Source organism: Schistocerca cancellata, chromosome 2 (assembly GCF_023864275.1).
Source record: "Schistocerca cancellata isolate TAMUIC-IGC-003103 chromosome 2, iqSchCanc2.1, whole genome shotgun sequence".
Lineage (NCBI taxonomy): Eukaryota > Metazoa > Arthropoda > Insecta > Orthoptera > Acrididae > Schistocerca > Schistocerca cancellata.
In genome coordinates, this window is record NC_064627.1 from 205,742,898 (window position 1) to 205,770,689 (window position 27,792).

Here is a 27,792-nt window from a genome sequence, read left to right on the forward strand (position 1 = left end):
TCAGTGTCGTCCCCCTTCCATGGGGAACAGGCCGTGGAGGGCACGAAAAAGGAGGGATGAAAATGTATAAACTCTCTTTTCTGCTTCAGATCATGTTCAGATTTCGTCGAACGGTTTTGAACCGTCCCTGATGGATTCATCCTGTAAACCAGAGCAAAAATTGTAGTCAATCTACTCTCCACTGGGATGAGATCACATTCATAGGGATTCTAGCCCCGCAGTGTATTTAGAGAAGGGTTAAATCGTGCATGGGGTGTCAGCAGTGTCAAAATTTGTCAACAATATCGTCCTGTAGCACATCGAAGGCCCGGACCTAGATGGGGTGGGGAGGGGGGGGGGAGCAGACCGGTGTATCTGACGCTGGTGGCAATTACAGAGGGCGCCAAATTCATATTTTTGGAGGAAAAAACCTTGTTTCACAAAGCATCTTGGCATACAGCGCACGTTGTTCTATCGGTTCTTCACATGATTTTAAGACGTATTCCAGATCGTTTTTGAACATTTTAGAACATGTTCTAAGTTGATTTCTGAACGAATCATAAGTTGATTTTTGAATGTGTGCATAATGTACCTGATGCCTCTGCCAGGAGAATCTCCGTCGCGTCTAGAAATAAAAAACTTTCCCGCAGAGAAAAGGGGACGGGGCTGTACGTGCTGAGCCGAGTAGACCCGAACGGGTGAATGCCAATCGCTGTTAATGTGGTTGGTTGGGAGTGGGAATGATCAGCGTTGTTATCAGGACTAGCGAAATCCATAGAGTGAGGATGCCAGAGTGGAAATAAGCGACAAACAAGAATAACAGGTAAAAAAGATTAGATGTTAACTTCTCGGTATATCCAAGAAAATGATATTTTGACAGAAAATTTTTGCCATATCGCGACACTACCAGTTTTACACTATCCGGTTAGCAGCCGCTTTAAGTTCCATTCTCGGACAACTGCGGAAAACGCATTGTACGAACACGTAATAACGCGTAACCGGAGAATAAACGCGGGGTAACTGAACCTGTGATTCTGGCGAGGTTAGTGAAGTTAACCGAAGAGTAAGTTTCGACAATGGCCGGAATAGTTACAGAATTAGTAATGACAAGATTGATTGTTAGAACGAGGAAGGAGAAGAAGAGAGGGACATCATACAAATTATGTGGAAGAATAGGAAGATTCCAAATTGATACCATTACTTTTCATGCCACTACTTTCCATATTACTTTTCGATCTCATGTTTGAGAAACTGGAGCGTGTGAATGAAATGCGGAACTATTTCCTAACATAAAATTTTTTCTTGTAATAGGCATGTCGTGTTATTTATGTAAGTGAAGTCCATAAAAATGAACATTTTTGCCAAAACGATCTCGCTTGTGTGGCGTGTGTTACAATTGTTGCAATATTAAAAAGGCCAGTTTCGTTTAATTTAGCAGACAATGAGACAATAGACGTAATCATATCGAGAAAGCACAGGTCTTGGGTACGACTCTTAGTAACAGCTTTTCCAGTATTAGACAACGACATTTTGATTTTTCATGTACCAAAACGTTTGACGAACTTTGATGAGGTAATAAATCCTTTCGGAGAAAGGAAAGCACGCCGTGTTAAGATGTAGCAAGATTAGAGAGAGAGAGAGAGAGAGAGAGAGAGAGAGAGAGAGAGAGAGAGAGAGACTCTGCTGGTATCCAAGGATTGAAGAACTGTGTTGCTTGTCTCTTGTCTTTACTGGTTTTATGTTTCTTAAACGTAATTTTATTTTACACAAAATAAAAAGTTATTAGCTAAGAGGTAAATTTTCTGAAGAGTTCTTATTCTCCCATGTACAAATAATCCCACCCAGTATTAATTGTGAGTTTTTTTTAAAGGAGGTAGGATGTCAAATCGGCCGACTGGGAGCAGGAGAGGCACCACAGGACGTTTTGAATTCCAGTGTTTTGAATATAGGTGTGATGGCTTCCATTATAAAATACAGACGTTTCAATTCCACGAAACGAAGTACAGTGACGTGCGATAGAAGATTGCTGTAAGAAGAGCCGTGGCACTGCAATTTGGCACACTTACGGCCGAATAACGTGTCTTACATTTCCTCAAACGTATGTGTTTTATACATCAAACTCTTCAGAAAGATGCGCTCTACAGAATGAACATATTTTTGAAAATCGATTGTTTAAAAATTTTTGATGTCTTCTCCCAAACTTTCGAGAAAGGGGGGGGGCACTGTCAAGTTTAAGTCTCAGTTCGAAAATATCGTAGATCCGAGGCTGGTACACTGCACTGCAAACTGTCGTTTTCGTCCGATATATATGTGATAATGAACGCCCCAATGGAGATGGTAGTTTATTTCTCGCCCTTAATGACACCTTCCGAATTCTTTGCCTCAAACATTGGCAGACGATTCACGGGTAGTTGAACTGGTTCTTCGATTTCTCTGTGGAAGTGGTTTTTATTTCCAAATATAAAGTTTCAAGCTATCTTCATGGCAGCGGTTGGGACTTCCGACCATACCTCCTTGACCAGCTCACTCTGTCATCCCTTTCTTTGTTTTAATGGTTTTTGGATGGGGTTAGTCTCCTTTTCTGCCACACCCTGTTTGTATTTTAGAGGTAGCACTCTGGTGAATAGTGGTTGCTTTGTAATGCCTTGACTACATGGGCAGGGATGGGATGGCTGTGGGAGGGACGAGTCCCGTCGCATGCAGAGCCCTAGGACGCCCACCCACTGCCTTACCTGTTTTTCACATCTTGTTATTATTGACAGTCTAGCCCACGTCCATCACATGCCCAGCCTTCTCACTTTTACTGTTGTGAATATGCCGGCTAGGAGATATTCTTTGCTCTGTAATTGTCTTTGCCTTTCATCAGTCGGACGCGGGGTGGGGCTTTTCCCGCCTTTGGAAGAACACTGGGAGACCTCTAGTTTGCTGTGACCTACGCACAGCCGGATCCATACACTTCTCTGTAAACGCAGTTTCATTTCTGGCATCGGTATTGCCTTCAATGCCCTCGGTCCTATCGGTCCTATGTACTTTCATCATCATCAGAACACGTGCTTTGCGAACGTCACTAATTCCGGATGAACTACCCCTGGATCGAGGGACAGATGATCTTGCTGTTTAGTCCCTTAACCCCCAATCAATCAACCATACTTCGCCGTACGTTTTGGGAAAACTCCTGTCTCTCGTGTTTGGTCAAATCCATTTTGGATGCACTCCTCCAGAACATCGACGTTGGGTTCAGGTCCTGACAACGCCACGAATTTTAAAGGTCCCAAAGGAAAAAATACATTCGGTTGAATCTGGCTAATGGCCATGCAACGGATTCCGTTCGACCAATGAACTTTTTTGGAAATTGGTTATTGATATACTGGCGAACTATCCGGGTAAAGCAGAGCAGAATCGTCGGATGACATCTAGGGGCATATCATGAAGTAAACGAAGCAACTGTTATTTGAGAAATCGTGAATGATTCCACCCCACACGTTGAGCCTGAACCTTTGTTGATGTCTGTCTTGTCGCACTTCGTGAGTCGTTTCATAACACCAGACATGATTGTTATGATGATTTAAGAGCCCATCACCTGAAAAGCTAGTCTCAGCAGTGAAAAGGATATACGCTAAGAACGCAGAAACACACGCACTGACCTGTCATGCGTCGATAAAAAGTTATTCTTGGTTCATGTCTGCCTCATTTAATTTTTGCACCTATTTAAAGTGATACGAGTGGAGATTATTTTCTTGCAGAATATTCCAGATCATCATATGATTAACGCCTTCCTTTCTCGGATTTATCGTTGTACTGGTTGGTGGTGTTTCATCCGTAGTGTGAAGAACCCGTTCCTCAATCTCAGGCGTTCTTACATTTTGTGGTCTCCTAAGATATGCAACTCCTTTCTCAAACACGCAAACACGTCGTCTCTCGCAAGTGTTGCTAGACTCGTACAAACGTTCTTGTACAAGATAATTGCTTCCTAGGATAACATACAACATGTAGTTGGGCTGCGTCCGCATTCCCATCCTCTAGGCTGTACATGTAGCGAATATCCATCATTTCAGACACTGAATGCATCGTTGTGATGGAAGTTACTCTAAAACAGAACATACAGTAAACATACAAAACAAAACAAAAGCCATCTCCGCCTGTTAACAAAACATTGATTAAAAGTGCAAGTTTGAGGTAAATTGCACAACCAAGTTTCAATACAGGGAATTCCTATCGTACTTCCCTAACGAAGGATTTTCGGGTCTGTGTTGATGCGAACTTTTTGTAATGGTTTGATATCAAGAATTAATTCCAAAATCCAGTTGATCAGGTATGCCTCTCTCACAGGGGCTCACACAGTTGGGCAGGAATACAATCCCTTCAACTAAACAAACATCAAACATCACTTTCAACTCAAAGTTAAGTGTTGTTGTTTTTTCTCATATGTTTCTTTCTGCCGAAATGGAAACTAAACGTACAGTTAGTGATGGCAGACTCGGTTCTTGGTTTCACTGCTCTAAAACTTATACCCTCTGGAATACTTGGACTTTGAATAATAGAAAAGGTGTCACAGTTTCTGCTATAAGGCCGTAAAGCGGATTGCCTGCACTGTCCTGAAGCCTGCTGCAGGCAACCCTTGCTCTGCGCAGGGCGGTGGAAACTGTGGCACTGTTGCCATCTTTTAAAATCTACGTATTTCAAAAAAGGAGAGGTTCAGAACAGTGAAAACAAGTGTGCCGTCACTAATTGTACCTCTAGTTTGAATTTCCGTTGAAAAAACATACATGTGCCATTTTTAAAAAAAGTAACATTGAGTGAAAGTGATGTTTGTTTACATTTATTGATTATGCATTTCTCCCCGTGAGCCTCTGACACAGGTGCATCCCTGGCCAATTCTGTTTTTCGCATTTTGCAAAGACGGTAGTAAACAGGGTTCTAAAATGCATACCTTAAGAGACTGAGCACTTGTTCATCTTCTGTAATGTGAACTCATCTGTTCTACTGAAGAAGTGCTCATAGCTCTTAAGCTATACAATTTAGAGCCCATGTTTACTAGACTTTTTGCTTCGAATGATAGTTCGTGTTATAATCATGAATATTGACCATTGTAAGGGTGTTCGGAAATTCCCGTTACAAACTTCAAGGACTTACAGAGGGGACTGAGTACATATTTTTTTGAGTAGTAACCCATGTTCATAAATGTACCTTTTCCTTTCTACGATGAAACCATTCATATGTTCAACTCTTTCACTTATGCTTGAGGAATTGAATTAGGCGTGACGCAGTACAGTTATTAAGTAACAATTCGAGAGGAAACATAACGAAACATCTGTTTATCACTTAAGCACATTTGTCTGCATTAACACTTAAACAATACTGGTTTACATTATTCCAAAACAGAAAATAACCCAGCATAGCTACTGAACTCACAGAACAGTTCTGATGCATTACAACAGTGGCTCGATGTGGCGACCACTTACGTTATTACAGACATTGTATCTACGAAGCACGTTCTGGAACACGCTCTCCATTCCATGTGGTGCCTCTTCAGTTTCTAGTGCAGCAGACGGAATTCGTACCAGCAGACCTTCCTCTCTCACTACGGGGGTCTCATAAATTAAACTTTCCGTAAGACGTTAAGTGACATCAGGTGACCGTCTGAAGTAGTACATGCCATCCTGTCTACCCTATTGCATACCATGCAAACAACTCTTGAGACTTTTCTCTTTCCCTCAGCAGACGTTGACGCCTTGCACGTCTACATTGAAACCGTCTTAGAATGGAAACATTGCGTTTCCGGACATGGGTCCTAATTCGAAATACTATGTACTTACTCCCCTCTATAAGTTCTAAAAGTTAGTAGTGGAAATCTCCGAACACCATGTATATGTATATACTAAGAGTCGTCAGGCCTATTTCTGTGGTGTTTCGGCGGGTATTTGCAATTTCGTATTTGTAATCTGTGGCTCATCACGTCTTTCACGCAACGTCCAGTGTCGACAGACAGGATCGGTTAGTTTCTCGTTACAAACAAAATGATTTTTAAACGCAGTTTTACGTGCCCATTCGATAGATATGTCCGAAATTAGTGCGATACTTGCTTTATCGATACATATTAACGGGTAGAATCACACACGATGAATAACCAGTACTCTAGCAGCGGCTGTGCCGACTGCTTCTGCCGTGCAGCAGCGCTACTCAGTCACTATTGGAGTACTGGTTATTCATCGTGTTTGACTGTCGCTGTTAATACCTATCGATAAAGCAAATATCGCACTAATTTGGGATAGCTCTATCAAATAGGCACACAAAATTTAAGTTTAAAAATCATTTTGTTTGTAATTGTAAACAAACTGATGTTCTCCGTCGACAACAGTAGCTGTCCATGAAAGACATGATGACCAGTATTTCATTGGGCTGACTCCATCTACACATTGCAAATATTCGCCGAAACACCAGAAAAAAAATGCGCCTGATGACCCTTGATACACACACACAAACGCCACAAACGCGCGCGCACTCGTGTTAGGCAGATACTTGCATTTTCATTTTTACAGTGTGATAATCGTACATTGCGTATTACATTTCTTAATTTAGACTTAGACAAATGTGCTGTTTCTTTAATTATGTGACGTAATTGTGTCTAGTGAAATGGCTTTGATTTAAGAGAACTGGTAGGAGTGGTAAAGATTATTTATAACACCTAATGGTGGTACGACATGATTTTCCGTAGTAACTAAACAATCCAAAGATTAAATCATCGACTTCTATTTGTCTGAGGTCCGCGTTGAGACGAAACAGCCCGTGGCGTCGGAAGAACCGACGTGTGTCAGGGCCCGAGACGAAGAGTGGGCTACTGCGACGGTATCGTGCGTCGCATACAGGCGGGCGTTCGATCTGATTACTGGCGAGAACTGCCGGAGCGTAGACTGGCGGTGCGCGGTGCCACCGCCTCGCCGCGCATGCGCACTGTGCGGGGGCAGTGGCAGGGTGCGCTGGCGTCGCGGCGCGGTCTGGGCGGCGTCAGTGTGCTTCTAGCGGGCCGCCCGCCTGTGTGTCCGCCCAGATCGTCCTACCCGCTGACTGCCGCGCTCCGCCGACTCTGTGCTGTGCATGGGGGGTGCATGGCGGCCCGGGCATGGCGCAGCGGCAGCCGCTGAGGTAAGCCCTCGCAGCACCCACTGCCAGCAGCGCGGCGCCGACGCCGGCTGCACCTGCCGCCGGGACGGCATAGCACGGGGCAGTGCGGCATTGTGACGCTGTTCCGCACCAGGTCGCATGGGGGCCACCAGCACCACTGTGTGCTCCTATACTAACTGCGTGGAGGACGTGGATCAGGTTCTCGTCGCATTAACGAACCTCAGCGTTTCGAAAGGATAATTATTTACGTTCTATTGAAACAAAAATTTGTGCTCCTTGCCTTATGCCATACAAATTCGCCGTTTGCGCAATGCGGACGTAGGCGTCTTTGTCAGGACGAACGCTTACGAAAGTTCCGTACAGTTGCTTACCAATCGCTTATGCTTCGAAGACAGACAAATTGATAACGAACATTGCTAGTTACTGGAGAAAGCGTCACATGGTGCCTTTTAAGCAGCAAGTGTAGATTCCCGAATAACATTTTCCTGCTGAAGGTAACGTCTTTTTCAAAAAAACAGTTGAGCTCCTATATAGCTCAGCTACGTCGGTCCTACCGGCTGATAGTTACTTCACAGGGAACTCAGCCTCACATTGTGTCACACTATTCATTCCTTGATAGTTAGCCACATTTAACCTTGAAACAGTTTATATCGCTTACAGACACCATGTTTGGATTCAAATACGACAGTTCCGCGAAACTTCATGTTGGCGGTTTCAAGTATTTTATTAAATGAGTTTTTATCGGTTTCAGTCAAAGTCGCTTATGGTTACAACGTCGCTAGGGCATAGCACCGTTAAAAGGTGATTTGTTACGAGAGAGCTCTATACATCATCATAAGTATAGCACGCAGAATTATTAATAGATCTGCACTGAAGCTGATGCATGTCTAAGATGTATTATCTCTGTATGCCATTTAGTGGAGTTGAACTCTGTGGGAACGCTTTTGTAACGTAATGTTGTTCAAACTATGATTCATTGCTAGACTAATTATTAAATAATAATATAATATGACAAAGTGATCAAATTGAACCGGCGTGGCCAACCACCATAACTCACGTAACTTACTGAGTCTATGTTTCAAAATATGATTAACAACACTGGGTCTTCTGCAGTGCAAGATAAATGTATTAAGGTTCAATGTTCCCTTTTATGCAAGAGCTGACGGGCATTTGTACGTTGTTCTCGCTGTCGGTATTAATTATGCTTCTCTCAGGGTACATCTTGGAATTAGTAATTTTCATACGAAAAACGATAATCATGTATTGATCTTAGGTCGGTAAAGTGGGATTAGTGCTTCTCAGAGTCGCTCAAGATGGCACACAGCACCACACCAATCGTTCTCTTGTGGTATTGTGTATGTTTATAGGATTTTTTCTTGCTGTGGACCGTTGTGCGCCAAGAGCGATGAGTTGCGAAGTGACACAGATCATATAATGATTTTGTTCCTCGGCATTCTATAGAGAATACCGGAGTACTCTTCTCGTTGTCCAAGCAGAAAGAAGTGAGAGTGATCCGGTACATGCCCCTTACTCGCACCTGCCTTAAAGTTCATCGAGCAAGCCGTTTGGATCGAAGACATGAAAGAACAAACACAATATTTACCGTATGCAAACACTTGAATTGTTATACATAGACTGACTGAAAATCCTAACCAGTGTCAGTCTTTAACGTTGAGGGTGGTGCCAGTGTATGAGCTACGGGAAAGAACTTACATATTTTTCCCAGAAATACACACACACACACACACACACACACACACACACACACACACACACACACACACACACAGAGAGAGAGAGAGAGAGAGAGAGAGAGAGAGAGAGAGAGAGAATAGTTGAATAAGCGGCAGCGCACAGTGGCGTCGGCGGATGCTTGCTCGCTATGCAGCGGTGTGCGCGAGGTATTTTTAAACCTGCGCTTTTGTAACGTCCGCGTACTTTCGCGATGAGCGGCGTCTTGCACTACGTTTAAGTCTCTCCGGTGCTACGGCTTCCACAGCCGTTTAGCGCTCACTTGGGCTTCACAGAGGGACCCTCGGCTCCATTCTTGTCATTACAGCTTCACAGCAGCGGCGCCGGGTGCGGAATATTGACTTTCTTGGCGCCAAGGGCGAAACAAATCCTGAGAATATGGAATATCATTGCTATGTACAAGTAAGATTCTGCAGCCTCATGCTTGTTTCAATGCTACTCGAGGCGCAGTCGTTGTACTTGGCATATTTTTTATAAAGTGCGCGTCTTCAGAGGGTTGTCATGTTCGTAATACTACACTTGAAGGTGTTGTTTGAAGTCAGTTTTCAGAGAGATTAAAAGACGAAATAGATATCAACGCCTAACGCGACCCGACGGGAATGTCGAGACTTCTTTAACTACTGGTGTTAGTATTGGTGTTCAAAACTTCCGGTATTGATTTGGTATCCGTGTAGTTGGTATTATAATATAGCTTGCCAGATGATCACAGAAAGAATCTTCAGTGATAACCTTTCAGTCAAAATGAGGAATTCAGCGAAAGAAGACGAGTTACGTAATTGGGCCATGTGTAATAAATTTCTTACTACCAGTGCTGGCAAACCATGGAATGTTGTTGTTGCAGTTACAGCAATGTGATACGGGTGAATGAATGCGTAGAATTGTAAAGCGATTTGCAAGCAGGATGTGTCCTGCGTAAGTAATGGCTGAAGTATTATGAGCAGTCTTAGACATTTCAGTAAATAACAGCCTCACAAACACATAAGCAAACTTAATTTCATGTATGTTGATAGCGTTTTTTTCTGTTCGGCACGAGATCGTTGCAGTGATTTAATTTCGTTCCAGAAATTCGATTCACTATATAGACGATTATATCGCCATTCTTAGTTCGTCGGCGTTACACAAAACGGAGCCAGTTTTTCTCGTTCCTACGGGCGTTGTGGTAATGGATTTTCTGACCGCTGATCCTTATTTAGACAAGGTATATAATAAACGCTCATGCTAATTCTCCTGGCGTGACATAAATGTTTAGAATACACGTTCCTGTCTACGTGGCTTCTGGTTTCTTTGCCATCGGTATGCGTTTCGTGACGTGTAACGGAAGCAAATGCGTAAACAGTGTTTCTACTCCGGTGTGTGTCTCATTTTCAGATCGTTACATTGTGAAAGAGCTGATTGGCTGATGAGAGCTATTGCGCTTAAGTGTCTCGTTTTCCACCTTGACAACTGTATTCCGTTCCGAAAGGTATTGCATTAGCTCTCCGATTAAGTGACTATATATTAATACAAGGCAGCTGCAGCAGCTTGGCGCAGAGAACACCAATCGCGGAAATGGAGCAAGATCGTCCATGACAAAGCTCAGAACTGTTTTTGTGGAAATGTCTCCATCTGGCCGGCCGGAGTGGCCGAGCGGTTAAAGGCGCTACAGTCTGGAACCGCACGACCGCTACGGTCGCAGGTTCGAATCCTGCCTCGGGCATGGATGTGTGTGATGTCCTTAGGTTAGTTAGGTTTAAGTAGTTCTAAGTTCTAGGGGACTTATGACCACAGCAGTTGAGTCCCATAGTGCTCAGAGCCATTTGAACCATTTTTTTGTCTCCATCTGAGGTTATTAGCAGACATCCTTGCTCCGGAAACGAGTATTGTGGAAACGTTTTCCCCTTTTGAAGAAGTGTGTGTCGATTTACGTGTCGCGTTCGTGCCAAACCCTTAACGTATCCAAGTAGGGCAGCTTGAAGACGATTGACGGAAGTGACCCTACGATATTAACGTCAATTTTATGAAGTAGTTCGTGGTTGTCTCCACCACTGCGTGCTTGTGTGGCTTTGTGATACATTAATATAAGCGATACTGAGATATTTGCCTTGGCTTCCTTATTTATAGATGAAGTATTGTTATGAAACGCTGTCTGGAAATAACATGTAATGTAATGTTTTTTCTCGTACGTAACGTAGAAAGAAATACCAATAGTAAGTAACGCAAAATCTTCGATAATCGATCCTACATGATACATGAAAAGTATTCATACACTGAGAAAAAGTCCAGGTATTGGGCTGGGCTAATGTGTGCGCATTTACGAAGAACATCTTGATACGATTTTCTTGGTTTCGGGGCTAATACGCGACCAAATTATTGAGGTACAGTAAGTGAATGGAGAGAACCGGACACTTAGTCGTAATATATGTTAAGGTTGACTTTAAAAGCTTAACATATGATGCATTACAGTGTTACAGATAGTAATGTGCATTAAATATCACAAAGACAGTCGTGCTGCAGAATTGTTGACATATAGTATTGGAGGCAATTTTGCAATCCCAAACATACCTTTATTTTCGGTGGAAGGGCACAAAGCCGTAAAACAGTAGACTTCCGTCATTAATTCCACGATTTTGTTTCTCTGTGTGCCATGGATTGGCGTACCACTTCTCAAAGTAATTTTGAAACTAAGTGTAATGACGCCTGACGAGAGATTCTAAGATGCTCCATAGTTTCTGAGCACTAGTTAAAAAGAGTGTGGAAATATCTTGGAGCTGCGAGGTTTACGAGGCAGTCTCTTGTGCATCGTTGTACAGTTAGTAAACATTACGTTGCGTAAATAATGTTGTCATAGTTATTTAGCTGTTTTCTATCAATGGCGTTCTTTGGTACTCCACAAGGAATAGACAGCTGTATATTTGACAAGACATGTTCTTTGTTTCCGCTTTTTTTTCGCTTCTCATATCAAGTGCAGAATTTGGTATGAATACCCGTCCTAATGTGTATATTTGCCCCAAAACAAAAATATTTTTTGTCGTAGCATTCGTTGTAAGTATGAACATACTTTCGTTCACGTTCGACCTACACTGTCCCTGTACAGCGTTTGAAGGGAAAATTAAGCTCGGATTCATGACATGGCGCATGTTTAATACTTCGTAATTTGTCAATTATGATTGAAAACTGGACGTCTCTCTCTGTGTATCTGTTGGGACTAGCTCCAGAAATGAAGTACAACGTTCGTGCAAAAAGTTCAGAGACTGATTTTATTCCTACGGTGGCAGTTAGAATGAACAACTGTAAACAATAGACGTGCATTCGATCAGTTAGTTGTGTGCGGGCAATTTTAAGTAGCTGACGTGCGACCTTAATGTACCAACGTTGTTTGTCACAAGTCGCAATGGAACAACGAACGGAGGAAGCCTAAATGAAGTGCTCGAGACGTTCTCCAAAATGGTTTGAAGAAGAGGAAAGTGTGTGTAATGTTTCTCCCCCATACCTCGCCTCCCGAACAAAAATGACATATGGACGCCTGCAGTGATTGGATTGAAATGCAAAGCGACGACATTTGTTCTCTGGAAAAAATCGTCACGGGTAACAAGACGTGGTGTTATCAGTGTGAACGCTCGAGGGTGCAGAAATTCACAGGAACGATCAACGCTTTGCGACTTACAGACATGTGAGCCGGTGTGTCGCGCGAGCTGAACATCATCCCAAAGCAGGACTTTCCTGACAGTTTCAGATGGTTGTACGGAGGTTCTGCGCGTTCTACTCAAGTGGGAAGAGACTTCGTAGACCACCTGAAGCACTCAAACTACCGTCTTAACTTTTCTCTAGTTTTTATTAACCCAGTCTCCAAATATTTTGGACTGTCAAGTTAAGTTTCCGAATACTTCTTGCTCTGACTGTAAATCAGACATGAGGGTACGGATGTTTTGCTTGTGGAGTTGATGACGTGTTGTTTTTCACGTCATTAACAGATATCCAGTTATGACCGTTTTGTTGCTAGGAGAGCATAAGAAAATAACCAACGCATCAATGGAAACCGCATTCGTACAAAGTTTAGTAAGTACGTGAACTACTCAATGCTTTCTGGTCAAGGCTTTGATATTTTGAAAGTTGTAGAATAAATGAGGGACTGAAAGTACTGTCAAAGTAATGCGCATGCGGAAAACCGGCAATGAAGAGAGATATTAATGTGATGCATTCAGATTATTTCTTGATAGCATTGAGATGGTAGAATAATCTGCAAAGTTTCTGTAATGTTTGCTTCAGTGACGTGATGATTGCTAGTTAGTTGAGTTGCAGCGTGTTTAGTCAGTCGTATGCTTTACTAGATAGAAAAGAATAATATATATATATATATATATATATATATGGTACACTGCTGGTGTGTAAATATTTCTCAACGATTTTGTGCTGGTGACGTACATGGAATGTTGCAGTGGTAGAGCATGTTTCTCGTTTCATAGCAGTTTTCTACGCTTTTAAATTAACGTTTTAGTTGTACTATGATTTTAACATTTTTTATACACAAGATTTTGTATTCATGCATAACATCTGATGGTGTATGCTATCGTTATAGAAGATTAACAGAATGTGTTCGCACGAAACATCAAAATATAAACATAACATGGCCGCCTTGTAAATACTAGTCGCTCTATAAATGTTTTTGCATCCTAAGACGTTCCATTTGCGTGAAGTACGATATTGTCGTAGTATTTAAGGTGATTCGCCTATTGTACTTCGTACAAATACATAAGTGGTATGTTTAAGATAAGGATCGTTAATGACAAATTAGTAATATTTTAACAAAATAACAGCTTATGGAGGAGGATAGGTGTTTTGTTGTTCTGGTATAAACCTATTATTCCAAACGTTTAGCAGTGCTTTCTACTTACAAATTAATGGTTTACAAGGGATGAATCATGTATGTCTATTGATCTGACTTATACAGCGTATATAGAAATGTGTTGCCGTGCTGGATAATTAGTTTGCTGTCAGTGGGTGAAATATATTGTCTGTTAGGAAGTAACTAGTCCGTATGTAAACTGAAGAGCGTGCAGTGCTGTTAGTGTGGGAAATGACGTTTACTGGAAGAACGCTACAAATACTGTACAGGAACATAAAGTTTCAAGTTTCCCGTCTAGCACTACAAAGGCTCGTATAGTGGTTTAAGTACGTACTGCTGACATGAGTGCCTTGCGCTGGTCCTCTTAATTGGAAATCCCTGTATTCAGGATAGTGTTAACGCATTTAGTGAAAAATCAACACTTGCGGGCGAATCATGTTAGTGTAAACAGTGCGCGGGTGCACTTTGTGACTCAGTTGGGTAGGGAACGTAGGGACTCGCCTACTTGTTCTTCGGTTTGCAGACTTACTATAGTAGGAAAATCAGTGAGAATGAAAGTACGACTTAAGCTCGGATGTGTGGTTAGTCTAAGAACCCCACACACGAGCGATGGTGCGCGAGCTGTCTGCAAATCGGACGTTTGTGGGCAAATCGCTGATCGTTCGTAACTCCCAGCAAGTTAAATCGCACGTGGTGTGTGGCAGTATGACTGCGTGGCTGCAATTCTTTTAACTAGTTATTAAGCGTGGTTGTGTACTTCTATTTAGTTTCGTTATACCCACGTGGAGTAGGGACCGTACGTCAAAGTATATAGTTATTCAGGGAGCACGAACAAGTCTGAAAAGTGGAGATGACGACCTAGTTGGGCGCGCACGCTTACATGTTTGTGTTTTTCACATTTACTCCTAAACCACTGGAAACATTTTAGCCAAACTTGGTACAAATATCCGTTACAGTCGGATAGCCATCGGTGTCGGGCAAGAACTGTCTCTCATAGTTCAGGAGGTATGACGTCATAAGCATTGTAATGCGTGAAAAAATGCCCCATCGTGCATGAATTTTAATACATTTATTCCTTATTACCAAGACACTCCTACAGTCCAGTCAGCTTAAGTAAATTCCTTACATCTGGCAGCGCTTTTGACTGCTTTCAACTGCTAACCGCAAACAGATGTAGGTGAAAACAGTATCCGTCTGCAGAGCTGTGAACAGGCGTTGCCTTAGCTAGACATGTACGAAATCACGTTGTAGGCACACGAAGCAGCTGCGCCCAGCGTACAGAACCTGTTCGCGATATTACGCTGCACGTACTCTCGTTTTTTGTTGTTGTTTTATTTTGTAGTTTCTAATAGAAAATTGGCATAATGAATAAGTGCCGGGTTTATCAGCTAGTAAAAAAATAAAAACATTGATACTATTAGATTTTGCAGTGAGCAAAAATTTGAATCTTGTTTTATATACGTAGAAATTAATTGAAACTTCATAGTAATAGTCACAGCTCCAGCTGGATATTTTTTTTTTTTTTTTTTTTGACACACCAAGGGACTCTATTAAATTTTTCGTCTCTGAAGTAAATGATGCAGTGTTTAATGTGAATGTGAGAGTATACGTATTCTACAGCTATACGTAATTCCTTTGTCATCTCATTTAATGTGACTCTCCCTTACAGAATTTGCAACCAGAATTATCAATAGCATATAACATTTTTGTAGATGCATCGAGATTGCAAAGCCATTACATAACATGTAGTCAAACTGAAAACACAGACTGAATAGAAGCGCACAACACATTTGGCGTTAATGAAACATATCGTGTACTCTGACAATTCCGTAACAATCTCCAAGAAAAGAGTACCGGAACAAATTCCATGATCGTCAGCTCCCGTTTGCTCTTGGGTTTTTTCTTTTTTATACTAGTATTAATCTGTTTACGCTTATCAACTATCACCTCAGGTAAACATATTTCATTTTCCGTAGTTGAACTTGACAACGCTGTGCCGTTCGGAATACAGTTCGAAATTGCTCGGTAAATCGTTCGTGGTATTGTCGAAGCAAGCGATATCGCTGCCTTGTTGCCAGAGATCCCTCTGCAGTGTTTGGGCCACTTGACACTAGAGTAGCTGGAAGGATCATTTGGCTCCTAATGCTATTTTCATTAAAAATCCATTACACTTTAAAGTAAGACCGATATTTTTTCCCTTTATTTGTATGTTATGTATACGTTTCAATCAGATCACATCCCGAAGTTTTAGAGCGTAAATTGCTGTTTTGGATACAAAACAAAGCTTATGTACCCAGACATTTCTATAGTTCCTGAAAATCGTAATTTGTTTCATTTGTTTGTTTGAGAACATTGAAACCTCACTTTAAGCAGAGTATTGGTACTTTTCGTACTAATTTTTCGCAAATATATTTTTTGCATTTCGCAAACCTGTCGTCCGTCTTGTTTTCTTTGCACGTTCCGAATGACACCTTTTTGATTTGTCCGAACCTACATCCGCTTATTCGTTCGATTGGGTTCTTGTCCCTATACAACTCTTTGTTGTTTCCGATTCGTGAGTTGAAGAGTGGATGCCGTCTTCTGTAGGTCGTTTTTGATTATTTTATTGTAGATGATCCTTATATAAACTGCTGCCATCTCTACGATATTAGAACAACTTCATCGTCTATTTCGTCCAATCATTTGATCAACGAGTCACACCAAACTTCGTGGCATTATAGAAGATATAGAGATTGATTCCATCTTTCCTTCTTTGCTTTTGCAATATCAGGATATTCTGTGCAAAAAGTAATTTTGTTATTTTTATGTCATTATTTACTTATTTAACCACATCTTATAAGGGCTTTCATTCCCTTTCTAAGACACTGGACTCGCATTCGGAAGGACGACGGTTCAATCCCGCGTCCGGCCATCCTGATTTAGGTTTTCCGTGATTTCCCTAAATCACTCCAGGCAAATGCCGGGATGGTTCCTATGAAAGGGCACGGCCGACTTCCTTCCCCATCCTTCCCTAATCCGATGAGACCGATGACCACGCTGTCTGGTCTCCTTCCCCAAACCAACCAACCAATTCCCTTTCTTATATCGAGCCAGGGCTTCACAGATACAGTACCTTTTTTTACACCATAGTTACCTAAGAAATAACAGTTGCAATGTGCAAGAAGTATTAAAGTGATTTGAGTTTCTATAGGGACAATGTAAGTAATACTGACTATAAACTAACTAAGTTAATACTGACAGTACTTCTTCTGGTGGTAGTACTATTGCTGCTGCTGCTAGTGGTGGTGGTGGTGGTGGTGATAACAATAGTATTCTTAATCATCCCATGGTACACTGTCGGGGTGCATTGCGGCTTAGCAATCTTTTTCAGGATGATGGTTGAATGTAAATTATTCTTCACGCGGTTAGGATATCGTGGCGAATCTAGTTCATTATTCACACTAATAACGGTTTGTTGTGTTGAAGATATTTGGCCACCTAAGGGTGTGCGAAGAAGTTGTCGGTTGTCATGTTCCTCCCTTGGTTTAGAAAAGGCTCCATAAGGCAAAGAATAAAAGACACTCCCAATGATTGGTTATGTGGTCGGTATCCCTTCTTACCAAGACATGGGAAGGGATTGCAAGTGTGGATGTCACATCAGTAGCTGTCCAAAATCTCAGCCAAATTTGTCAGGTTTGTTATAACAAATGAAGAGGTGACGCCTGGGCACAGTAATGATTCCACAGACAGCCGGAAACATTTTACCACGAAGGCATCGACCGACTTGTCCCACAGTAGGATAAATATATCAACAGGTACAGTATTAATTTGAAATAATAAGCAGTTTACTTTTTTCCTCGTTATCATTTGACTGCCTCTCACATTTCTGACTTTTGTTTTTGTTGTATTCATAATGCTGAACAGTCTTTCCACTAAAGAATTAGTGATAGATAGTAAGATAAGCAATAACGCAGATGCAGCATTTTTTAATGTGAAACTGTTAGCCAAAATTTATACAAACTAGTCAAAACGCTCCGTCCTTAAAATCAGCCAAGTTGACTTGATCATTGGAGTTATATTGATTCTCAGTAACATCCATATAATTTTTTATGTAATAACTATGAATGGCAAATATTTGACATTCACTTTTAATGGTTGTGAGAGGCAATCTTAGGACAGAAATATTGGCGTATCTTAAAATGATTCAAGCTCTTGGTCAACCTTTTTAGGAGTTGGTAAATTAATATCGTAATACACTACTTTGCTGTGATCTGCGATTGAGCAACTTACTCTCTCCGAGCGTAATTTTTGACAACACACGATGACATTCTGAAACTAGGTCAGTAGCTTTATTGTATAGGTATCCTAGATCATTATCAGTGAAATACATTATTTCTTGCAAGCCTTTTTGCACAAAAACAAATTTGTAAACCATTGTAGCTAGTAGCACGACCAACATTTTATCATCATCATAGGCATGTCCGGTTTTGACATCCATGTGCTGATAAAGTAGCCTGACTTTATTTATCTCAAAAAGGATGGATTTCACTTAATAACAGTAGCCAAGGCAGCGAGAACTAGGGTAGACTGTTACAGCACCATGAAAGAATGCAAGACCAGCACCAGTGAAAAGGGAGTACAATTGTTTTGCTATTAGAGTGTCAGATTTCGTTGCGCCATGAAAGAAAGCAACATCAGCAGTGAGAAAGACAGAAAATAATCGTATGTTTAGCTGGCATCGTTAACAATGATGCCCCCGATGAGCAAATGTCCCATATTCGTTTTATTTGCGTTCAGGCCGGCCGGTGTGGCCGAACGGTTCTAGGCGCTACAGTCAGGAACCGCGCGACCGCTCCGGTCGCAGGTTCGAATCCTGCCTCGGGCACGGATGTATGTGATGTCCTTAGGTTAGTTAGGTTTAAGTAGTTCTAAGTTCTAGGGGACTGATGACCTCAGAAGTTAAGTCCCACAGTGCTCAGAGCCATTTGAACCATTTGCGTTCAGGTAATAGAAAATACCCATAAGTCGCAAAGTAATTCTTTTACTAGCTAAATTTAATAACCAGTCGCTAGATAGTTACTATTCGAAATATCGACATACCTGGCAACTCTGATATAGCTGTCATTTTCATTGTTGCGCCAGTTGACTTCAGAAACTGTCGCGAAGATAACCGAGGTGAAAAGATATGTACTTCATCCCCAGTTGTCTCTGGCAGAAAATGGCCTCATTACGCCAAATAGGCTTTTTCTGATTCAGTTCCGAATTCTCAAGAATACGTTAGTAAGACCACTCTGATGCGAATAACAGCAGCAGTCACATAAAATATGAGTGAAAAGTTACGATCTTCAGTGTGATAACTTTTTCGACAATGAGCATTACCATCATTTGAGGGAGCAGTTATTAATCAAAGCGACTTGCAACGCAGTTACCTTTGTAATATTCACGAAATAGTTACGCAGAGGTCAGTTGACATCTCCCAATATTGTTGGTGTGCATCATGAAATTTCCTTAAAATCTTGAAAAGTCAGCAAATTCCAGTGCAGAATTGTCAAAAGTAGAATAAATGAAGGAAGTCACGAAGTTTGATGGAAGGATGTAAAAACTCAATTCATTATTGCGGGAATGAGGTTGAAAAGTGTCTATTGAGCCCTTTCGCTTAATCGTTACGGCGACTGCTCGCGAATAGCAGAAAAGTGTTCTTGCAAAAATGATAGTTATTGTTATTCTGCACTGTAAAGTATGTGTTTGATTACAAGGAATAAAACACACCAAGCAGTTTCCGTTGCTATCACTGTTAATTTTTTATTTGTTTATGCAACGAGTATAATAAGCCGCGGAGCTTGAGACTCCGCTCGAGCGGATGTTTGAGTCATACCTTGGCGAGACTGCGGCTGTGTTGAGACGCGACGCGGTAGCGGAGGTGGGCGGGCAGTTTGCGTCACAGGCGGGCACCTGTAAACGGGATTCGGCGGGAGGGCGTGATTCACCCGTCGCTCCGTTCGGCTTGTTGGTTCTGTAGGCGTTACGCCGTGTTACGTAGCTATACACGCAGTGCCTCGGCAGCCAAGCTAAGCCGAGCGGCCACGTGTGCGCGACGTTGCCGCCCCGGAGGACAGCGTGTTTGTTTCATCGATGTTTCTGGGCGCCGCCTCCCCTGTTTAGAGAAGGCGCGGCACGTAGCAGCAGTGAAGGCGGCCAATCGATACCGTTTTGCGATGCCGTAAGATGGATTTCCCTTCGCCGGCGTGAGGGGGCGCCGCCGGTGTTTACGGGCGCCCTGGGGCCGCCGCCGCCGCCGAGTGGCACCTCGCTGCAGCGCCGAAACACCGCCTCCGTCTCCTCCAGGGGCGCCAGCGAACAACTGGATCTCGTAGCTGCCGTGATTAGCCCAGCGCCGTCCGGAACGTCACGTGACGAACGCCGTCTCCCATGCAGTGGAAAAAACGGAGACAAATCTTTAGATGTAAGATTCTACGCACACGAGCGATTTACACTCAAGTGACAAAAGTGTGCACATATACCGATGGCGGTAGTACCGCGTACACAAGGTATAAAAGGGCAGTGCACTGACGGACCTCTCATTTGTACTCAGGTGTTTCGTGTGAAAAGGTTTCCGACGTGATTATGGCCGCACGACGGGAATTAACGGACTTTGAACGCGGAGTAGTAGTTGCAGCTACGCACATGCCCCTTCCATTTCGGAAATCGTTGGTAATTCAGTATTCAGAGATCCACAGTGTCAAGAGTGTGCCGAGAATATCAAATCTCAGGAATTAACCTCTCACAGTGGACAATCCAGTGGCCGATAACCTTCACTTAACGACCGAGAGCAGAGGCTTTTGCGTAGAGTTCTCAGTGCTAACAGACAAGCAGCACTGCGTGAAATAACAGCAGAAATCAACGTGGGACGTACGACGAACTTACCCGTTAGGACAGTGCGGTGAAATTTAGCTTTAAAGGGCTACGTCAATAGACCACCTTCGGGAGGACGACGGTTCAATCCCGCTTCCGGCCATCCTGATTTAGGTTTTCCGTGATTTCCCTAACTCGCTCCAGGCAAATGCCGGGATGGTTCCTTTTGACAGGGCACGGCCGACTTCCTTCCCCGTCCTTCTCTAATCCGATGAGACCGATGACCTCGCTGTCTAGTCTCCTTCCCCTAAAACAACCCAACCCAATAGGCCACCGACGCGAGTCCCTTTTCTAACAGCACGATATCGCCTGCAGCGCTTCTCCGGGGCTCGTGAACATATCGGTTGGACCCCAGACGACTGGAAAACCGTAGCCTGGTCAGATGAGGCTCGATTTCAGTTGGTAATAGCTGATGGTATGGTTCGAGTGTGGCGCAGACCCCACGAAGCCATGGACCCAAGTTATCAACAAGGCACTGTACAAGCGAGTGGTGGCTCCGTAATGGTGTGGGGCCCAAAGAAACTAATCATTGATTGGGAGTGGTTATGTTCGGCTACTCGGAGACCATTGGCAGCCATTCATGGACATTAAATGTTCCCAAACAATGATGGAATTTTTTTGGATTACAATGAGCCGGACAATTCCAGAGAATGATTTGGCTACCCAGATCGCCCGACGTGAATCATATCGAACATTTGTGGAACATAATCAAGAGATCATTTCCTGTAGAAAATCCTGCACCGGCAACACTATCGCAATTGCGGACGGCTATAGAGCCAGCAGGCCTCAGTATTTTTTGCATGGGACTTTCAACTACTTGTTGAGGCCATACCACGTCGAGTTGCTGCAGTACACGTGGTAAGAAGTTGGGGCCAATGCCCAAAATTTGTAATTGCCCGGACATTTATGCGTTTCAAAGATTAGCTGGTAGGCGGCGATTATAAAAAAAATTTAAGCTGATATTTTGCATTGGAAAGGGTGTTTTGCAACACTGCTTCTGTAATGGTTGGGTAACCAACTTGAAAAAGCTGATGGAGAGTTATGAGGGACATTAGGGGAAATAAATCGGACTGTAAACGTAACTTGTTACATCTTTAGTGATGTCAGTTCTTGGGATAGCACGTAATAAAATAAGAAACCGACATTCAAGTTTGAAAGTAATTTATGAAATTATAATTTGTATTAAGTTTCTAGCCTGTAGGTAATATTTTTAGTTACACTCTACTACTGCGAAAATTAGAGTAAAATAAGTTTATGCATAGTGATTTTAATTAGGGATGCGCCATGTTCCGATTCCACGATTCCAAGACTCACTGTTTCTCAAGGAATCGACTAGTATGGGAATCGGACGATTCAACGTCTTGAACATAGATTCTTTGTTATTAAATCTTTTTAATGTTAGTGTTCTCATTTTATCTTCACAGCGGTGCAGTCTTACAAAAGTAGATGAAGAAAGAAGCAAATAGAAAACTATAGTTAGTCTCAAAACGTCGCTACACGTGACAATACAACATACATACATTCATTGAACACACATTATTATTTAAGAATACAGTTATCACCTGGAAACACATGCCAGCTGTTCAATACATTCAGTAATAATTTTGTTGTTAATAATCATTCTTTAATAATACGCAGAGATTTGAACGGATTATAAAGTGTGTTACATTACAAAACGATGACCTAAGGACAATGCTTTTTTTATACCAGCGTGTAACTACACAGATGGTCAACGCTGTGTGTGTGTGTGTGTGTGTGTGTGTGTGTGTGTGAGAGAGAGAGAGAAAAGTACAACTGGTAAAAAGAAAGGAAAAAAAAGCCTCACTTCTCGCTTCTTTACTTTCGTCCTCATTAATAAAGACAATGAATAACATACGTATGTTTAAGTGTAAACTTTTACTTAGTTTTAACATCGTGAGGATCGTCCCGTCCCTTATTTTAAATCGTAAATTATACATTCAAATTTAAATATAATGTCCAGATTTTGGGCGCTTAAAACCGCTTTGGGTAAATTTCCGGGTGAATGGGCATTTATAATTGCACTGCCCAGTCAGTGTATTATAGCGAGCTCACAATTTCATTTCCTCGCGCGTTTTAGCAATACATGTGAAACAATGGAGTCACACACGCTACGGCAGAGGAGCTGTGAGCTCGCCGCAAAGACATCTATCCAGACAAACCCACGAGACATTGCCCAGACTACGGCGGCCAATTTTTCTACAGGTACCGCCATTGCCAGTCAGCTTTCCAGACTTAGAGAGTGGCTGCTGAGAAAGGCAGGTGGGACTACAGTTCCACCACCGATTAAAACATCTGCCTTTTTTCATGTATGACCTGAATTCCGCATGTTATTTGCAGCTGGTGGCGCGTCACCTTGTTACAATAGCATCAATCCCACTACATAACGGCACGTTTTAGGCCAGAGCAGACTGATACTCCTCGACCTTTTTATACTCATGTGGACGTCAGGACACTTTCCCAGCTCACGGTGAAAGTCGATTTTAAATCCACTAAGGACTGTGATCTAGAAGTGCGTCTTTGATTAGTAATTATAAGGTCCTCGGTCCCGGTTTCTAGCCCCACCGCCGTTTAAATGTTCAATAAAAATAAACAACAATGCCAGACGAAGACTTCCGGCGTAAGAAGTCACGCTCATCCTGCCACCTGGAGGAGCAAACAGAGGCTTGGTTCACTCTCTTGCCCTTTGGGTGGGAAACTGCCCCTGAAGGCTGAAGAAAAAGCACTGATCAACGGCATGAGGAAGCAGAAGGCAATGGAAACCACGCATTAAAGACAAATAATGTGTATCCACAGGCCATGTGGCCTATAAGTGGAAAAAAAGTCATGGTAATCAAATCATAGGCAAAAGATTCCGAAATAGTCCCCCATTCGGTTCTCCGGGAGCGAAATGTCAACGGGGAGGTGGCCATGAGAAAAAGATTGAATAAGAACGAAAGGATAACGTTCTATGAGCTGGGGCGTGGAATGTCAGAAGCGTGAACGCGGTAGGGAATGAAGAAAATCTGGAAAGGAAAACGCAAAGGCTCAATCTAGATACAGTGGGGATCAGTGAAGTCAAATGGAAAGAAGATGGTAATTTCGAGTCAGAAGAGTGTAGGGTACTATCAACAGCAGCAGAAAATGGTACAACGGGAGCAGGATTCGTTATGAATAGGAAGGTGAGAGAGTGAGTTGCTGTGAACACTTCAGTGATAGGTTTATTCATATCAGAATCGGCAACAAATAGACACCGATAACGGTGTTATAGGATAAAGGTTCCGCTTTTTACGCAAAAGCATTGTTTTTTCTTATTACCCAAACATGTTTCGGCATCTGTGTCATCGTCAGTGGGTTTTGTTTATTGAAAGCGTGATTTTACGTTATATGGTTTTGCAGGATCATCTGTATGGTGTCCTGCACTGATAGCTTGCGTCCCCAGATGTAGATTCAGATCTGAAGTTTATGAGATATTCAGGAAGAATAAATACGCAAAGAAGAGTTCAGTTGAAGAGGAATGGGTATCAAAAGGCCAATAACACACGTTGGGAAGAAAAACGTAGGTACATAGAAGGTAACTGCAAAGAAAAACTATGGGTAACAGAAGTAGTACATCAATTGATCGATGAAAGAAGGAAGTACATAAATGTTCAAAGAAAATCAGAAATACAGAGAAAAAAGTCATTTAGGAATTAAATAAATAGGTAGTGTAGGGAAGCTAAGGCGAAATGACTGCATGAAAAATATGAAAAAATCGAAAAAGAAATGATGGTCGGAAGGACTGAATCAAAGTACAGCAAAGTCAAAACAACCTTCAGTGAGATTAAAAGCAAGGGTGGTAACATCAAGAGTGCAATGGGAATTGCACTGTTAAAAGCAGAGGAGAGAGGGGTTAGGTGGATAGAGTGCCTGTGGAGGGGAAGAATTGCCTGACGGCTTCATAGTAAAAGAAACAGTAGTCAATATAGGAGAGATAGGGGATCCAGTATTAGAATCAGAATTTTAAAGAGCTTTGGAAGACAAATAAGGCGCAAAGGTTAGATAACATTCCATCTGAATTCCTAAAATCATTGACGGGAGTGGCAACAAAATGACTGTTCACGTTGGTTTGTAAAATGTGTGAGTCCGACGATATACTATCAGACTTTCGGGTAAACGTCATCCACACAATTCTGAATATTGCAAGAGCTAACAAGTGCCAGACTTACAGCACAATCAGCTTAGCAGCTCATGTATCCAAGTTGCTGACAAGAATAATATACAGAAGAATGGGAAAGAAAACTGAGGATTTGTTAGACGACGATCATTTTGACTTTGGGAAAGGTAAAGACACCTGAGAGGCAGTTGCGACGTTGCGGTTGATAATGGAAGCAAGACTAAAGAAAAATCAAGACACGTTCATAGGATTTGTTGACCTGGAAAAAGCGTTCAGCGATATCAAACGGTGCAAGATGTTCAAAATTCTGAGAAAAATAGTGGTAAGCTATAGGGAAAGACGGGTAACGTACTACAATATGTAAAAGAGCCAAAAGGGAACATTAAGAGCGAAAGACCAAGAACGAAGTGCTCGGGTTAAAAAAGGTGTAAGACAGGGGTGCAGTATTTTTCCACTATTGTTCAACGTGTATATCGAAGAAGCAATGACGGAAGTAAAAGAAAGGTTCAAGAGTGGAATTAAAATTCGGGGTGAAAGGATGTCAATGATAAGATTCGCTTACTACATTGCTATACTCACTGAAAGTGGTGATGAATTACATGATCTGCTGTATGAAATGAAAAATCTGAAGAGTACAGATTATGGATTGAGAGTAAATCGAAGAAAGACGAGAGTAATGAGAAGTAGTAGAAATGAGAACAGCTAGAAACATTAGATGACGATTGGTGATCACGAAGTAGATGAAGTTAAGGAGTTCTGCGACCAAGGCAGCAAAATAGCCCATGAAGGATGGAGCAAGGAGGACATCAAAAACAGACTAACACTGGCTAAAAGGTATTCCTGGCCAGGAGAAGTCTGCTTGTATCATACATAGAGCTTAATTTGAGGAAGAAATTTCTGAGAATGTACGTTTGGAGCATAGCTTGGTGAAACTTGAACCGTGGGAAAACTGGAACGGAAGAGACTCGAAGCATTTGAGATGTGGTGCTACAAAATGATGTTGAAAATTATGTGGACTGAAAAGATAAGGAATGAGGTCGTTCACCACGTATTCGGCGCGCAAAGGAATATATGGAAAACACTAACAAGAAGAAGGGACAGGGTGTTAGGACATCTGTATAGACATCAGCGAATGACTTCCATGGTACTAGAGGGAACTGTAGAGGAAAAAACTGTAGATGGAAGACATATTGGAATACATCCAGCAAATAATTGAGGGCGTAGAAGATAGAGAGAATGGCACAGGAAGGGATTCGCGGCGGGCCGCATCAAGCCATTCAGAAGGCTGGTGACAGAAAAAAAGTACAGACCCGAGTGGTCATGATAGTGTTGCACTCACTAGCTGCGTGGGTAAGATCTTGAAGCGGATAGTCAACCGCCACCTTACCTGGATCTTGAAATCGAGGCAGCATCTTAGTAGCTTCTAAGGTTGGTTCAGATGGTGTCCATCCAACTTTGATAATCTGGTCCTACTGGAAGCGACTATATAACAGGCTTTCCTACTCAGACGTCGCCTAGTAGGTATATTTTTTGACACCGAGAAGCCTTACGATACTACTTGGAGGCACACCGAGCAGTTCCGTGAATGGGGTTTCGAGGATGTCTTTCCATCTTAATATGACCGTGCCCCTCACCACACTGTTTTCGATATCGAATTCGGTGACGTCCTCTGTGACCACTTTGAGCTAGAGAACAGAAGCAGACGCCTCGAATCAACAAGAACAGTGTTCTTCAATGTAGCGTTTCATGTGTTACCGTCTTTGCCATAACTATTACTAGTGTAACATCGAGAGTTAAACGTCCTTTCCAATGTTATTCGTTGACGACTTCCGCCTAAATTCCTCCTTTAGCCTTGCAACTGTAATTCGTCAACTGCTGCTGAATATTCCTCGGTTGGAGAAGTATGCTGAGAAGAGGGATTTTAATTTCTCAGTCAAGAAGTCTGTGTGCGTTGTTTTTAACCGTTCGCGTTTTTTTAACCGTTCGCGTTTTGTTTTAAACTTTCCTGGGTTGGGGACGTGGGACACTGATCTTAATTGTAAAGATATAGTTTGGTTTCTGGGCCTCATTGTTTACTCTAAACTTCGTGGTTGCCATCCCTTTAGTGACCTGGAAAGATGGTCCCTCAAAGTATTCACTATTTTAAAGTATTTTAGCCACAAGTCATGGGGAGCAAACCGAACTCGTCCGCATGTTTCACGGGGCGTTCGTGCGATGTCGGGATTGAGTGGACAGTGTAAGGGTTTGCAAGATTCTCTTACGTAAAACTGTTGGACGTGAGGCTCCATGAAAGAGTTCGGCTGGTAACTGGGACCTTTAGAACTTACTCATACAGAGCGTTTGCGCTGAGGCTAGTAGGCCGCCTCGTATCAGGCGATGACTCATCGAGGTTCGACAGGCTTATACTGTTCACGCCATACTCACTTGCGTAGGATGCTGTCTCTCGACCACCAGTGGAAAGGCTTTTTTATGCCCTATGCATCCCGTGCGAGGAATTGCCATTTAAAACTTTTACACCGCTGTTGGAGCAGATTTCGACCTTGGCTACTACAGAGGCTTAGAATTATTTTAAACGTGATCAGTTTTAAGAAAAATTGCACTCCAGATTTTACGTTTCGATCTCTGCTTTTCAACACTTTTGATTGTTCCAAACAAGGGGACCTCCTTGGCTGTTCAGTTTTGTTCCCTGCCCGTCTTTTAAAGATTCGCCTTCTGTGTAAATGTACTGGATTGAGTGCAGAGCTCAGTGCGTGCAGGTCACTCGAATAAATGAGGCGTCTTCAGGGAAAATAGTTTCTCACCTGCCCAGATTTCTTTGGTGCTCTACAATAGTAGCAGTACATGTGCACAGCGGAGAATTTACTTTAGTTAATACATGACCTTCTTTTCTTTCTTCAACAGTGGGGGCAACGCTGGGTACTGCGGCGCCTGGGAATTTGGGAAAATGAACAGATAGACCAAGCCGCCAAGGAGGCTTGCAGAGAACATGACGTGAGACAATGTGCTGTTCCTCCACAGGCTCTCATTTCGCTAGTGAGTCGGAGATGCATGCAGTTGCGGTATGAATGGCTGG

General features: G+C 42.4%; 1 protein-coding gene across 4 annotated transcripts in view; it reads left to right on the forward strand.

Annotated features, from left to right (window-relative positions):
- The first annotated feature begins 6,995 nt into the window (after positions 1-6,995).
- Positions 6,996-27,792, forward strand: part of LOC126161534 (stress-activated protein kinase JNK) — a 566,777-nt gene continuing 545,980 nt past the window's right edge. For 2 of the 4 annotated variants that reach the window (XM_049917454.1, XM_049917457.1), the window contains exon 1: positions 6,996-7,122. The gene's annotated coding sequence lies outside the window, so the exon portion shown is untranslated. The remainder of the gene's footprint in view (positions 7,123-27,792) is intronic. The other 2 variants (XM_049917458.1, XM_049917455.1) reach the window with 2 other exon arrangements.